We start from the raw sequence: 15760 nt of genomic DNA, 5'->3' as shown, positions 1-15760 counted from the left end.
TTTCCTTTTGGCTTGTTCCCCCCCCCCCAAATTTTGTTTTCTTTTTTCTGTTGTGTATTTATTTTACCTTGTTGCAGTTGTTTCAATTATAGTTTTATTTATCCTAATAGATTTTTTATCTTTCTAATTTTATTTTGTTTTTTATTCTTTGATATTGTACTGCTCCTTATTTTCTTTCTTCCTTTTTTTTTTTTTTTTTTTTTTTTTTTTACTGTGCCATGAAGCTTGCAGGATCTTGGTTCCCCGGCTGGATGTCAGGCCCGAGCTCCAGTGGTGGGAGCTCTGAGTCAAAACCGCTGGACTAACAGAGAACCCCAGAGCCCAGGGAATATCAATCGGAGTGAGGCCTCCCGGAAGTCTTCATCTCAGCACCAAGACCCAGCTCTATCCAAGTGCCTACAAACTCCAGTGCTGGATGACTCATGACAAACAACCTGTAAGACAGGAATACAAAAGCACCCCCCCCCAAAAAAAAAAGAAACAACAAAAAAATATGTTGTTGAAGGAGCAAGGTAAAAACCTACAAGACCAAATAAATGAAGATGAAATAGGCAACCTACCTGAAAAGAATTCAGAGTAATGATAGTAAAGGTGATCCAAAATCAAGGGAAAAAGAAGGGAGAAAATACAAGAAACATATAATGAGGACCTAGAAGAACTAAAGAGCAAACAAACACTGATGATCAACACAGTTACTGAAATTACAAATACTCTAGAAGGAATCAATAACCGAATAACCGAGGCAGAAGATGGAAAAGTGAGCTGGAAGATAAAATGGTGGAAATAACTGCCACAGAGCAGAATAAAGAAAAAAGAATGAAAAGAATTGAGGACAGTCTCAGAGACCTCTGGGACAACATTAAACAGACCAAATTATATGGGTCCCAGAAGATGAAGAGAGAAAAGGAAAAGGTCTGAGAAAAACTTTGAAGAAATTATAGTAGAAACTTCCCTAACATGGGAAAGGAAATAGTCAATTAAATCGAGGAAGCAGAGAGTACCATACAGGATAAACCCAAAGAGAAACACACCAAGACATATATTAATCAAACTATCAAAACTTAAATACAAAGAAAAAATATTAAAAGCAGCAAGGGAAAAGCAACAAATTTTCAGCAGAAACAAAGAAATTTTTCAACAGAAACAACAAAGTTTTCAGCAGAAACTCTGCAAACCAGAAGGAAGTGGCAGGACATATTTAAAGTGATGAAAGGGAAAAACCTACAACCAAGATTACTCTATGCAGCAAGGATCTCATTCAGATTCTATGGAGAAATAAAAATCTTTACAGATAAGCAAAAGTTAATAGAATTCAGCAACACCAAACCAGCTTTACAACAAATGCTAAAGGAACTTCTCTAGGCAGGAAACACTAGAAAAAGTAAAGACCCACAAAGACAAAAACAAAACAATTAAGAAAAGGGTAATAGGAACATACATATTGACAATAACAAATAAATGGATTACATGCTCCAACCTAAAGACCTATACTAGCTGAAGGGTTACAAAAACAAGGCCTGTACATATGCTATCTACAAGAGACCCACCTCAGACCTAGGGAAACATACAGACTGAAAGGGGATGGAAAAAGATATTCCATGCAAATGGAATTCAAAAGAAAGCTGGAGTAGCAATTCTCATATCACACAAAATAGACTTTAAAATAAAGACTATTACAAGAGACAAAGAAGGACACTACATAATGATCAAGGGATCAATCCAATACATAAGGCACATGCTAACAGCCATAAAACAGGAAATTGACAGTAACACAAAAATAGTTGGGGACTTTAACACCCCACTTTCACCAATGAACAGGTCATCCAAAATGAAAATAAATAAGGAAACACAAGCTTTAAAGGACACATTAGACAAGATAGACTTAGTTGATATTTATTGGACATTCCATCCCAAAACAGCAGAACACACTTTCTTCTCAAGTGCTCATGGAACATTCTCCAGAATAGACCATATCATGAGTGACAACTCCAATGTTGCTAAATTTAAGAGAATTGAAATCATAACAAGTATTTTTTCCTACCACAACCCTATAAGACAATATATCAATTACAGTAGAAAAACTGTAAAAAATACAAGCACATGGAGGCTAAACAATACGCTACTAAATAACCAAGGGATCACTGAAGATATCAAAGAGGAAATCAAAAACCACCTAAAAACAAATGACAATGAAAACACAATGACCCAAAACCTATGGGATGCAGCAAAAGCAGTTCTAAGAGGAAAGTTTATAGCAATAGAGTCCTACCTCAGGAAACAAGAAAAATCTCAAGTAAACAACCTAACCTTACACGTAAAGCAATTAGAGAAAGAAGAACACACACACAAAAAGTCCCAAAGTTAGCAGAAAGAAAGAAATCATACAGATCAGATCAGAAATAAATGAAAAAGAAATGAAGGAAACAATAGCAAAGATCAATAAAACTAAAAGCTTGTTGTTTGAGAAGATAAACAAATTGATAAACCATTAGCCAGACTCATCAAGGAAAAAGGAAGAGGACCCAAATCAATAGAATTAGAAATGAAAAAGAAGTAACAAATGACACTGCAGAAATACAAAGGATCATGAGAGATTACTACAAGCAACGATATACCAATAAAATGGGCAACCTGGAAGAAGTGGACAAATTCTTAAAAAAAGCACAACCTTCTGAGACTGAACCAGGAAGAAATAGAAAATATAAACAGACAAATCACAAGCACTGAAATTGAAACTGTGATTTAAAATCTTCCAAAAAACAAAATCTCAGTACCAGATGGCTGCAGAGATGAATTCTACCAAACAATTAAAGAAGAGTTAACACCTATCCTTCTCAAACTCTTCCAAAATATAGCAGAGGGAATAACACTCCCAAACTGATTCTATGAGGCCACCATCACCCTGATACCAAAACCAGACAAAGATGTTACACAAAAAGAAAACTACAGGCCAATATCACTGATGAACATAGATGCAAAAATTTTCAACAAAATACTAGCAAACAGAATCCAACGGCACATTAAAAGTATCATACACCATGACCCCGTGGGATTTATCCCAGGAATTCAAGGATTCTTCAATATACGCAAATCAATCAATGTGATAAACCATGTTACTAAATTGAGTAATAAAAACCATATGATCATCTCAGTAGATGCAGACAAAGGTTTTGACAAAATTCAACACCTATTTATGATTAAAAAAATCTCCATAAAGTGGGCATAGAGGGAACCTACCTCAAAATAATAAAGGCCAAATATGAAAAACCCACAGCCAACATCATTCTCAATGGTGAAAAACTGAAACCATTTCCACTAAGATCAGGAACAAGACAAGGTTGCCCACTCTCACCACTATTATTCAACATAGTTTTAGAAGTTTTAGCCACAGCAATCAGAGAAAAAAAAAAGAAATGAATCCAAATCAGAAAAGAAGAAGTAAAGCTGTCACTCTTTGCAGATGACATGATACTATGCATAGAGAATCCTAAAGATGCTACCAGAAAACTACTAGAGCTAATCAATGAATTTGGTAGAGTAGTGGGATACAAAATAAATGCACAGAAATCTCTTGCATTCCTATACACTAATTATGAAAAATCGAGAGATAAATTAAGGAAACACTCCCATTTACTACTGCAACAAAAAGAATAAAATACCTAGGAATAAAGCTACCTAAGGAGACAAAGGACCTGTATGCAGAAAACTATAAGACAATGATGAAAGAAAGATGATACAAACAGATGGAGAGATATACCATGTTCTTGGATTGGAAGAATCAACATTATGAAAATGACTATACTATCCAAAGCAATCTACAGATTCAATGCAATCTCTATGAAACTACCAATGGCATTCTTCACAGAACTAGAACAAAAAATTCACAATTTGTATGGAAACACAAAATACCCCGAATAGCAAAAGCAATCTTGAGAAAGATAAATGGAGCTGGAGGAATCAGGCTTCCTGACTTCAGACTATACTACAAAGCTGCAGTAATCAAGACAGTATGGTACTGGCACAAAAACAGAAATATAGATCAATGGAACAAGATAGGAAGCCCTGAGACAAACCCACACACCTATGGTCATGTTATCTTTGATAAAGGAGGCAAGAATATGCAATGGAGAAAAGAGAGCCTCTTCAATAAGTGGTGCTGGGAAAACTGGACAGCTACATGTAAAAGAATGAAATTAGAACACTCCCAAACACCATACACAAAAATAAACTCTAAATGGATTAAAGATGTAAATGTAAGGCCAGGCACTATAAAACTCTTAAAGGAAAACATAGGAAGAACACTCTATGACATAAATCACAGCAAGATCCTTTTTGACCCACCTCCTAGAGAAATGGAAATAAAAACAAAACTAAACAAATGGGACCTAATGAAACTTCAAAGCTTTTGAACAGCAAAGGAAACCATAAACAAGATGAAAAGACAACCCTCAGAATGGGAGAAAATATATGCCAATGGAGCAACTGACAAAGGATTAATCTCCAAAATATACAAGCAACTCATGTAGCTGAATATCCAAAAAACAAACAACTGAATCCAAAAATGGGCAGAAGACCTAAACAAACATTTCTCCAAAGAAGTTATACAGGTTGCCAACAAACACATGAAAGGATGCTCAACATCACTAATCATCAGAGAAATGCAAGTCAAAACTACAGTGAGGTATCACCCCACCCTGGTCAGAATGGCCATTGTCAAAATATCTACAAACAAATAAATGCTGGAGAGGGTGTGGAGAAAAGGGAACCCTCTTGCACTGTTGGTGGGAATGTGAATTGATACAGCCACTATGGAGAACACTGTGGAGGTTCCTTAAAAAGCTAAAAATAGAACTATCATATGACCCAGCAATACCACTACTGGGCATATACCCTGAGAAAACCATAATTCAAAAAGAGTCATGTACCACAATGTTCATTGCAGCACTATTTACAATAGCCAGGATGTGGAAGCAACCTAAGTGTCCATAGACAGATGAATGGATAAAAAAGATGTGGCACATATTTACAATGGAATATTACTCAGCCATAAAAAGAAACAAAATGGAGTTATTTGTAGTGATGTGGATGGACCTAGAGTCTGTCATACAGAGCGAAGTAAGTCAGAAAGAGAAAAACAAGGACCATATGCTAACACATATATATGGAATCTAAAAAAAAAAAAGGTTCTGATGAACCTAGGGGCAGACCAGGAATCAAGACACAGACGTAGAGTATGGTCTTGAGGACATGGTGTGGGGGAAGGGTAAACTGGGACGAAGTGAGAGAGTAGCACTGACATATATACACTACCAAATGTAAAATAGATAGCTAGTGTGAAGCAGCTGCATGGCACAGGCAGATCAGCTTGGTGCTTTGCGACCACCTAGAGAAGTGGAATAAGGAGGTTGAGAGGGAGACGCAAGAGGGGATATATGTATGTGTATAGCTGATTCACTTTGTTATACAGCAGAAACTAACACAACACTGTAAACAATTATACTCTAGTATACATGTTAAAAAAGACAAACATTAAAAAAAGTAGATTCAAAAACTGCCTTTAAGGTAGGGATTAACATATACACACTACTATATATAAAATGGATAATCAACAAGGACCTACTGTATTGCACAGGGAACTCTACTCAATATTCTCTAATAAGCTATATGGGAAAAGAATATGAAAAATAGTAGATATGTGTATATGTATAACTGAATCACTTTGCTGTATACCTGAAACTAAACTGACACAATATTGTAAATCAACTATACTCCAAAAAAAAAAAGAAAAAACTACCTTTATGCCTAACTGTTGCAATGATTTGTATAATTAGTTCAGTAAGATAATTTTTTTTCTTCCTCTTTAGAAGCTTAGTCATTAGATCCAAAGTCACATTTTTTTCACTCTCTTCTCAAATGAGGAAGGTTTCATTTACAGTTTTTTCATGTTACCCTGTGTCTCACATTTGACCTAAATATTACCCTTACATTTTACCAGTTGGATTCTTTCAATCTGTCTTCTTCTGTAAATAATGCTGATTTTTCAGTCATGGTTCAGTCAGGAGATAAACCATGTGGTACGTGGAATGGGTGCAGTTTATCAAAAGAATTCATACCTAGTAACAGGTGAATGGAGTAAAGAATGCAGTAATACCTAATAGAGAAAGCAGCCTCTACTCTTAAGGATGATATCAGTGCAAAAGTTCCTCCCTCACTCCCACCCCCAAAACACCACTCCCCACCCCAAACTGAGGCTCAGAACCCCCTGGTGGCGCATGGCTGTAGCCCAGCAGATAGTGGAGAAGTTCACTGAAGTTCCACAGGAGGATACCAGCAAGCAGAGAACTGCCTCCTATATGTAGAGGAAACTCATGGGGAGCTACATTTGGGGTAGGTGGAGTGGGTCCTGAACTCGCAGGGAAGTGGCTGGAACACCCATTGGGATGTTGCTTAACTGAGGTCCACAGTACTTGCTGGGAAACTGCCTGCAGGATGCACTAAGGCTCACTCCAACTTTATTATTTAAAGATTTATTTCTGATTACAAATGCAATATGAGGTCAATATTGGAATAATGTGGAATCAGAATAGGATAAAATAGGGAAAACCACAGCTCTCAAAAGCATTTAAAAGCAACTTTTACAGAGTATATATATCCTACATGTACATTGTATAGATTGTACAAAAATTGTATTTTAGAGGATGGTAACACGATATGTGTTTATATTCAATAATGTAAGTCATTCCATTTTTTTCTATTTAATAAGGTAGTCTTGGCTATGTTCACCTACTTGATTTTTAATATAAATATTATATTCTACTTGTCAGTTTTCATACATACCAACACGCAAACACAACTGGATTTTGAAATGTCTGGCACTTTTTGGTCATTCAACATTAAAGGAAATACTTTTGATGGACTTTGTTTTTTTACACACTCCTTATATATTACTTTAATAGCATTAGAATAATATACTTTGTGAAATAAAAAATTACTAATTCCTAGTTTTGAAATTCTGTTTCCATGTTTTCATTTTGTAGAACTATGATGAACAGTTCTATGCATAAAGGTGATCTGAACTGTTTTTAAGATTCTTCAATATAGTGTCTATAAAGTTGAACTGAGAGGCAAAAGTCATGCATTATCAAAGCTCATAGAAAATTGCTGTCTTGTGTATCATTTAAAAATATTTTCCATTTTAACCATCAGTATGTGTGAGTATACCACAGACTATCTCTGAGAGTATGCCTTAGCATTAAGTTTTCTTTTTTGTTGTTTCAAAACATCATGTAAGTATAATTTTTCAGACTTTGAGTAGAAAAGATATTGCAGTTGTGTGTGTGTGTGTGTGTGTGTGTGTGTGTGTGTGTTTTCTGTGCTTGTGAGAGCAAGAGAGACAGAGAAAGACAGAGAGATACTAAGGATTGTAAAGGTGGCACAACTCTTATCTCATTTTCAGTTTTTAGCTATATAAAGAATCAAAGTACTAATTATATTCTGAAAAATCAAAATTATGCCCTAAATGATACAAATTATAATTCATAAACCTAATATAATTTATTATTTTTATTGTTCTCAATTCACTCAGATAATGCACATATAATTATAGGGCTACTATGCAAGGTTCTTTTCAGAACAGCAAGGACTAGATGATTTCATAGCAACTAATTGTAATGCAATAATTCGGGAAGTTTTCTGAAAGCACAAATTTGAGTATGTTAAAATAGTTTCAAATTTTATTTTCCTTGGACGAAAGCTTCTTTTACAGTGCAAATGTATTTTAATTATAAATCTACACTTAAAAATCATATTAAAGGGAAACTATTTTTACTGATACATGCCGGGGGTAAATAATATTAATGCTAAATGCATACCTTTTAAGAAAAGAATAAAATGGACTATGATATGTCTTTGTTTAAGCACAAAGTTCCAAAGCTCTCCAATTGTCCTTTGGATGAAAGTTGAATCACATTTTCTTTACTATAGAATCAAATCTGAGCATTTCAAGAGGTAAACAGTGATTCTTTGATGCCTTACTTCAAAACATTCAGAGGAAATTAATCAAATTAATCCATCCTTCTTTCCACTGGTAACAAAAATTATTCACTGCTTTGGACTCAGGGCATTTCACAAGACCCTAATGAGTATTGGGAAGGAAAAAACAAGTATTAAATGGTGGCATTAAGGAGGAGACTGTAAAGCACTGAATATTCTTTTTTTTAATGCCAGATTGGAAATGTAATTGAGTGAAGCAGGCCCCGGGTGGTTGGAAGCATTGCAAAGTGCATGGCCCGCCTAAAGGTGGCAGCTGCTACCCAGCAACCATGGATCATTGCCACATTGGAATTCAGAACCAGGTTTGGCAGATATTCCAGTGTTTGTGGAAAAGAAAGAAATTCATATTGTAATGTGAGCTCTCTAAATTTTTGAGTGTTGATGTTAACCAAAAAAAGACCTTGTGAGCTGACTCAAATAAGTCAGGAAGTTCCTCCTTGTTAAATGAAAAAGCATTATGTACTTGACCTTGGTCTTGCCCCTCCCCAATTTTAATCAAAGTCCTTAAAAGCATTTAGAAAATATTTAAGTGACAATTATTTCTTATGTCAATTTTTCCTTGAGGAGCATCAAGAGAAAAATGTATTTCCTTCCAAAAGCCACTGGTTGAAGACCAAGCAACTCTAATCATTTGGCTAATATGATTGTTTATATATTTCCCAGTAATCAAATAATTGTTCTCAGTTGATGAAGGGGAAGAGTATTTAAAAGGTTATTTTTAAATTACAGCAATACAGGTATTTTTTGAAACAAAGGGATATTGCTTTCAATACATTTTTTGCCTAAAATAGATGGTCTCTTTCCATATCTCTTCCAAATCTCTGAACGAATTCTCACGTTTTTTCAAAATTGTTGCTGTAAGCATGGTTAAATTATATCACCTCTATAGCCAGACTCTCATATTCTGAATCCAGTTCTGATGTTGCTAGCTACTTCACCTTGTGTGCCTTACCCAAATTTCTTGAGTCCCAGGTTCCTCATCTAGAAAATAATGGTCATTTTGGGATCAACTTCAGAGGCTTACTATGAGGATTTTGTAAGGAAATCTTTAAAGCTATCAGTGATAGAAAGTGTTCCATACATCTTAGTTATCATTATGTCCTTTGAAGTCATTCTTTTTTCCTGGTTTACATGGAAATACTGCTGCAGATGTCAGAAGACACATTTTTCTCCCACCTGAAACATTGCACATTTGTAGCAACCATCTTCATAGAGGAAAACAGAATTCTTATTCACTGCTGCACATATTTAATGTATTTTTGAGATCACTCTACCCCATTTCTGGTCTTTATAAAGTTATCATAAAATTATAAGTGTCTTTGACAATTATCTAGTTACTAGACACAAAAGTATCAATACATGGGAACTCAGAGAGACTGAGTGATTTGCCTGGGATAAATAAATAAGAAAGTGGCAGAACTGGGACTAAAATTGTGTTTCTTTGTTTTGCTTTCATTATATATTTCTATCTAAATATATTTAAGTTGAAATTATAAATATTAAAAAAATTTGAATGCCTTAATTCATAGACTCTCTCCATTAAATTGGAAAGAAAAGGCTACATTAACAAGAGAAAACCATTATTTTTATAGGGAAATTTTGTCAATTAAGCTGCAGTATGCCAAACATCTGTGTACCTGTCAACCAATTCTACATGATTGACATAGTTTGCATTCATATACAGATATTCCTGCATTTTGAGATCTAGTTTTACACATTGACATTTTAATATAAATGATCGATAGAAAATCATATTCCATGGGCATCATGAATGAGTCAACAAATTTATTTGGCTTACTCTAAATAAATATTTCTTAAATGTCACATTTGCACAGCATTAAAAGTTTTAAGCAAATACTCGTGAAGCATGCCCCGTGACACTGATGATTGGATATATTATCTTGTCTCTTTCTAATGAAGAAAACAGTGTAGTTGCCAACTTTATATGAACTAAGGGAAGTTCTCTGACCACATGAGATGTCATTTCAAAATAGATTTCCTTTGGAAGGATGATATTATGCTAAAATAATATGAGATTTATTTTTATTGCCCACTAAAGAACTAAGGAAAATACAATGCCATGGAAATTGTTATTTTAATGCTGTATTCAAAAGAATAAAAGTTAAATATAGAACTTTGAATTGCTTTTCTTCTCTCCTCACTGGTAGTATATGTTCGTATTCTGGAGATTGGGAAATTCAACTTCACACAACACATCCAGCTAATGAGATTGCAGAAACATTGTGGTCTCCATCATTTCCTTATCAGTGACAGTCCATTAAAAGCTCTAACCCCATGGAGTGAATTTCAGTTTTAAACTTTTGCATTCTGAAAACGGTCTTCCCAAGACCATTAATAGATAAGATGGATGCCACATTTGTTGACAGTTCAAGATACTTTTACCCTACTAGAACTGTTTTGAAACCAACAACAGACCTATTATCTTCTTTTACAAAGAAATTTTATAGTGCTATTTTAGTGAATTGCAAAACTGAAGGAAATTTTACTTTTATTTACCTGTGTTTTTATTTCCTTACACAATGCAGTAAAATATGTACAATGTGTGTTTGTAGTCTACATTTGAATTGCATCCTTTCAGAAAAATTGAATAGGTCTACTAAAAACAATTTTCTTTTCAAGTGCGGCATGCTTTGTCCTTCTGAGAACAGAAAGATGATGATTTATTCCTGGATTCTTAATAGTTTTGGTTGCAATAAGTTAGTCATGATCACAATTGAATGTCAGGATTGTAAAATAATCAAAACAGCCTTTCCAAACTTAGTGTGGAGAAACTGAACAAATGCAAGCACAAAGATATGACTTCACCTCCTGACAAAGAAGGAGGAGGAGATTCCTGCCCAGACTGATGTCCCAAAGAAACAACCATGATTGTGAGGCATGGCATCCAGGGGGAGTTAAAGTCTTACTATTTTAGGTAATTTTTAAAATTGAAAATGTGTACAAGTTTCCTTCCATGAATGTAGTTAGAACATGTCAAAAAAGAACGGAATTCAACTCTCTGAATTCAGTCTCAGAGGTTTCAGAAAATAGTAGGGATAGTCACCTGAAGCAATTAGGCTTTTGAGAAGAATGGCATGTGGGCCACTGCTCTAGCTGTCCCTGAATGGGGACTGGAGACAAGGGCACAAATCTAGGTTTCTGGAGCTGTCCAATCAATAACTAGTGCCTTTGAAATATAAAATTCAGGAAACAATCAATGCATACTTAGGATTATTTGGTGATACAAAAAGTGCAGAAATAAATATGCCTGGAGATGGAGATACAGCTACTGATCTACAGTGCACAGAAAACTGGATACACTGAGTAGAGTGACAAATTCATGGTGTGCTGAAGAGAAGAGCTGTGTTGTCCTGTCAGGTACTGAGATTAAAATCTGTTTACAAAAAATAAATAAATAAATAAGAAAAAAAATCTGTTTACAACATTCAGCAAAAGAGGGTTGGCTCCCTTTGGAAATTTATTTGTACTTCAAAGGATGCTAAATAGAAACAGGATCGAAGATATGTTTGAAAGAAATATGCTGTATTTGAAGTGGAATCATCTCCCATCTTTAGTGAAAATAGCTCCATAATATCCCAGAAGCCAGGAGCACTATAGAGAGATTGTTTGGGTGGAATTACCAAATACACTTACTTACATTAAATTAATATCAATAATAGTCAATACACTTTGATCATTTTCTATGTATAGTAGTATACTTTATGTGGCTTATGTTATTTAATCTCTTCAATTAATCTATGAGGAGTCACTCAATGTTTGTCAACATCACAGATTAATAAATTGAGTTTAATACAGATTAGGTATCTTTCCTCAAGATTATGAAACTAGAAAGCATCAGAATAAGAGTTTTCAAACCCTTATTTAGCAAGGCAGTATATACTTCCTAATGCATATGATTAAGAAACAAGTTATCTCATACTTTATGTATATGTTATTTGATACTAAGAGACTCAGTCAATCCTTCTGAGGGTACAGGTAATGGTAAACGCTTTTTCTTTCCACCCAAAAGCTTCAGATAAAATGTTTTTAAGTGAATTGACTGTAAATAAAATTTTAATTTTATCTTAACAATATGCTAGAAAGATAGTTTTAAAAGTTTTTCATAATTCAAGATGATTTATATAATTTATATAATGTTCACATTAATTAAAACATGGTAACTGGGGTATACGTATGGATAATTAGAGTAAGTTGGTAAGCTAAATATTCTAACATAGATTATAAATTTGAGTAGACAAGAAAAATATGTTGCAATATCCATTTGAGCAACAGCAGCTTCTTGTTACAAACACCATGCTTAATATAACTATCCCTAGATATAAGTGAAAAATATCGATTATCACAGGTTTGGTTTTTGCTTTTTTAGTAAACAAAAGAGATATTAAGTTTCAGAATGATAAGCTCAACTTTCTTATTCCATGTGTCATTAGGATGTGGTATATAAATATTCTCCAACTTTGCTCTATATCTTCACAACAACGTGCAATGATAAACTAATGCTTTGCAATCTGAAAATTACATTTGTCACTTTTTTCCTCTAAGGGTGTCAGATTGAAAAACCTTTCTCATTTATGATCTGTGCTTCAGTTACAGTTGAATTCAAGACTACATGAAAGAACTTGGTGCTGACAGTATTCAGTTTTCACATGGATATGGTTTTCCAAGACACCATAGTTTTCTGCTCCTTGTCCTTACTCATCTGTCTACTTGCCTCTTAGATTAAATATTTTCAACAAATATGCTTATTTGAAAGGGTCTTGTTTGAATTTTAATGTTATTATTTTGCTGCCCCATTTATACCTTATACTTAAATAAATTGCTTCTCCCCACTGCTGTAGCTTGTTACAAAGTCTCCATTGTGGATTACAAAAAGGTTTCGTAATATCTGACCCTGAGGTGGCTAACATGATTCCAACACAGTATCTACAGGATAAATCCAAGCACCTCAAGGATAGATAGGTGTAGAAAGATCAAGTTAACAAAAACTAACACTTATAATATGAAAAAAAAAAAAAACTAGAACAACATGCAGTGCTTAACAAAATAATATACTGAGAAGAATATGAATATTACAATGTCTATATTTGTTGTCACTCACATAGAAGTATGGTGTTATCATTAGTCATTGAATTAGCCTAACTAGATTTTGATGGCTAAGAACACTCTCCAAATAGGCATCTTGATTTTTTCCACTGAGATGGGATTGGAATTTCAGTTCTCCAACTAAGAGATGTTTTATATCAACCCAACTTGACATAATTAGCCAATTCTCAATTTAATGTGTCATCCAATCTCTCCCCACTGATGTTCATAAATTTTGTATACACTCTGATTTCATTGGATTATTCATTATTTTTGACTTGACTCTCTATTCCAAGGGAAAAATAAAAGGTTTTATAGTACATTATAGTAGTTGCTAGATCATATACCTAAATTTTAGCTTCTTTTCACATTTATAATCATAAATCTATTAAATTAATTTCCAGAACATTTTGGAATATAGGTGGATTGAGATACACATTCTTGTCATGTTTAGATACATCTGTTGGTACTTATGCTTTCTTTGAATTTTATTAAACATTGAATTGATTTTATCAAGTATAAAAATATATTCTCTCTTAAGATTTAATTGCTATTTACTAGTGACATTTGAGATTTGCTTTTTTTAAAATAATGCGAGTCAGTCTGTGGTTTGACACAGCAAAGTCCATTTCAACTTATAGCCCAGAACTATTTAAATAATGTGAGAATTATTTGATTTTAGGTATATGAAAATTTCCTTTCTAAAGACCTGTGATTTTTGTACCTTTCAACATGGTAGTTCTTGTAGATCTTTTAAAAAATTTCTTCATTATTATGGTACTATTCAGTATTCTTCTCATACATTAATCAATGATGCTAATGTATCTTAATAATCAATTTTATTTAGTAATTAAATAAATTACCATAGAATTATTTTTAAAATACCTTATGATTTTACAACATTTATATTAGGAGTCATCAAGCTCTAAACTATTTTTCCTGAAGAGATCTGGCAAGATTTTATATAAATTTTGAGTAAATGCTTATTTTTGCCTTTTTTCTACTTTATTTCATATTCACAGTAATGACTCTTCTAATTTAAAATATAAACCATAGAGATTTCCTTAAAGGTGGCAGGGGAGGACTGGAACTGTCAAAGACAGAGTGACAGGTGGGGTTGGGAATAAGTGAACGGTCTTGACAGACTCAAAGTTGCTGGCAGCTTGGAACTGCACCTGGTAGGACAGTGGATGGATCTTGCAACTGTACACTTTGGACATAAACTGGTTAGTGGGCTGCTTGGGCCGGCATTCAGCATGCACCATGAAGAGCAATGTGAGGGAAACTGGTACCCAAGTAGGGGCCTTCTGTGTGGTGCTGCCTCGATGGTGTCTTAGGTGTGGAATTGTCCATGCACTTGGGGCAGTAGAGCTTCACCAGGGCCTCACCTGGGGTGTCACAAAGGCTATTGGAAAACATTGGCTTGTTCTCACAGTGCATGTGGGGCAGTAGCCGAACTCTCCCTGCTGGTACTTTTCCAACATCTGGGTGGTGCCATGGTTTGTGAGGATATAGGTGGTCTGGGTGAACCCATACAGCATCTTGGCTGACTGCTTAATCAGGGTTCTCTGGTTGGGGTTGTCTTCCAGCTCTTCATCAGGCTCCAGGTCCAAGATCATGTCTAGAGCTTGTCTACAGTGAGGCACCTGCTCATTGAGTTGACTGAGATTAAATTTGTCCTGGATGGAGTCTTCATCCACTTCACAGAAGAATTCATAGTCATGGAGCCCACAGAACCAGTATAAATAACACTTCCTGATGTTTAAATCATTTTTTTTAATTTGTCATTTATTTTTCCTTACTGATTTCCTGATGCTTCTTTGTCTCTGTAATTTTGCTTTCTTGAGTGATCATAAAAGTCTTTGAAAGTTAGGGGTCTTTTTTTTCTTTTGTTTTGCAAAGCATGTCATGATTAAAATGTGTTTCTACTTATTTTAATGAATTAATAAATAAAAATATCATGGGAATGATATTTTTAATTTCTATGTCCTTTTAAGTGTTTATTGAACATAGTATCGGTAAAGACTAGTAACCACATCAAAAGAGTTCAGCTCAATGGATTGATTTCACATGTCAGAAGATACCTGCTTAGTCAGACTCAGATCAAAAACAGAATACCAATAACCTAGCACATTCTCATCTCAGTAAAAATTGTTCCAGTTAACTGCTCTCATGACTTCTAAAACCAGAGATTCGTCCTGTCTTTTTTTGTACTTAGTATTGATAAATTATGCATTATGCACATTATAGACGATCAATTCCCATTGTGTGAGTATTCCAGAATTTTTACGGCTTCTCCTATGAGTGGATATTTATGTGGGTAGCACCCAGTTTGGGCTTACAAATAATGCTATAATGAATATTCTAGTGCATGCCTTTCAGTGAACTTATGAATGCACTCCTGTTGGGTTTAGGTATATATATAGGAGTGGAGCTGATTATCTTTGGAACTGTGTATCTTCAGCTTTTGTAAATACTGCAGTTTTTCAAACTATCCTTATGCTTGAGGGGTTTTTTTTTTCTATTGATACCATTTTTTTTAGTACATCTTTATTGGAGTATAATTGCTTCACAATACCATGTTAGTTTCTGTTGCACAACAAAG

At 34.4% G+C, this 15760-nt stretch overlaps 1 pseudogene across 1 annotated transcript; it reads right to left on the bottom strand.

Annotated features, from left to right (window-relative positions):
- Nucleotides 1-14219: 14219 nt before the first annotated feature.
- LOC309963828 (casein kinase II subunit beta-like) lies at nucleotides 14220-14927 on the bottom strand (annotated as a pseudogene). The gene has a single exon. The product of its transcript is annotated as a casein kinase II subunit beta-like (transcript).
- Nucleotides 14928-15760: the final 833 nt, after the last annotated feature.

The sequence above is a fragment of the Leucopleurus acutus genome (assembly GCF_964270905.1).
Source record: "Leucopleurus acutus genome assembly, chromosome: 7".
Lineage (NCBI taxonomy): Eukaryota > Metazoa > Chordata > Mammalia > Artiodactyla > Delphinidae > Leucopleurus > Leucopleurus acutus.
This window is presented reverse-complemented; position numbering and strand designations above follow the sequence as displayed.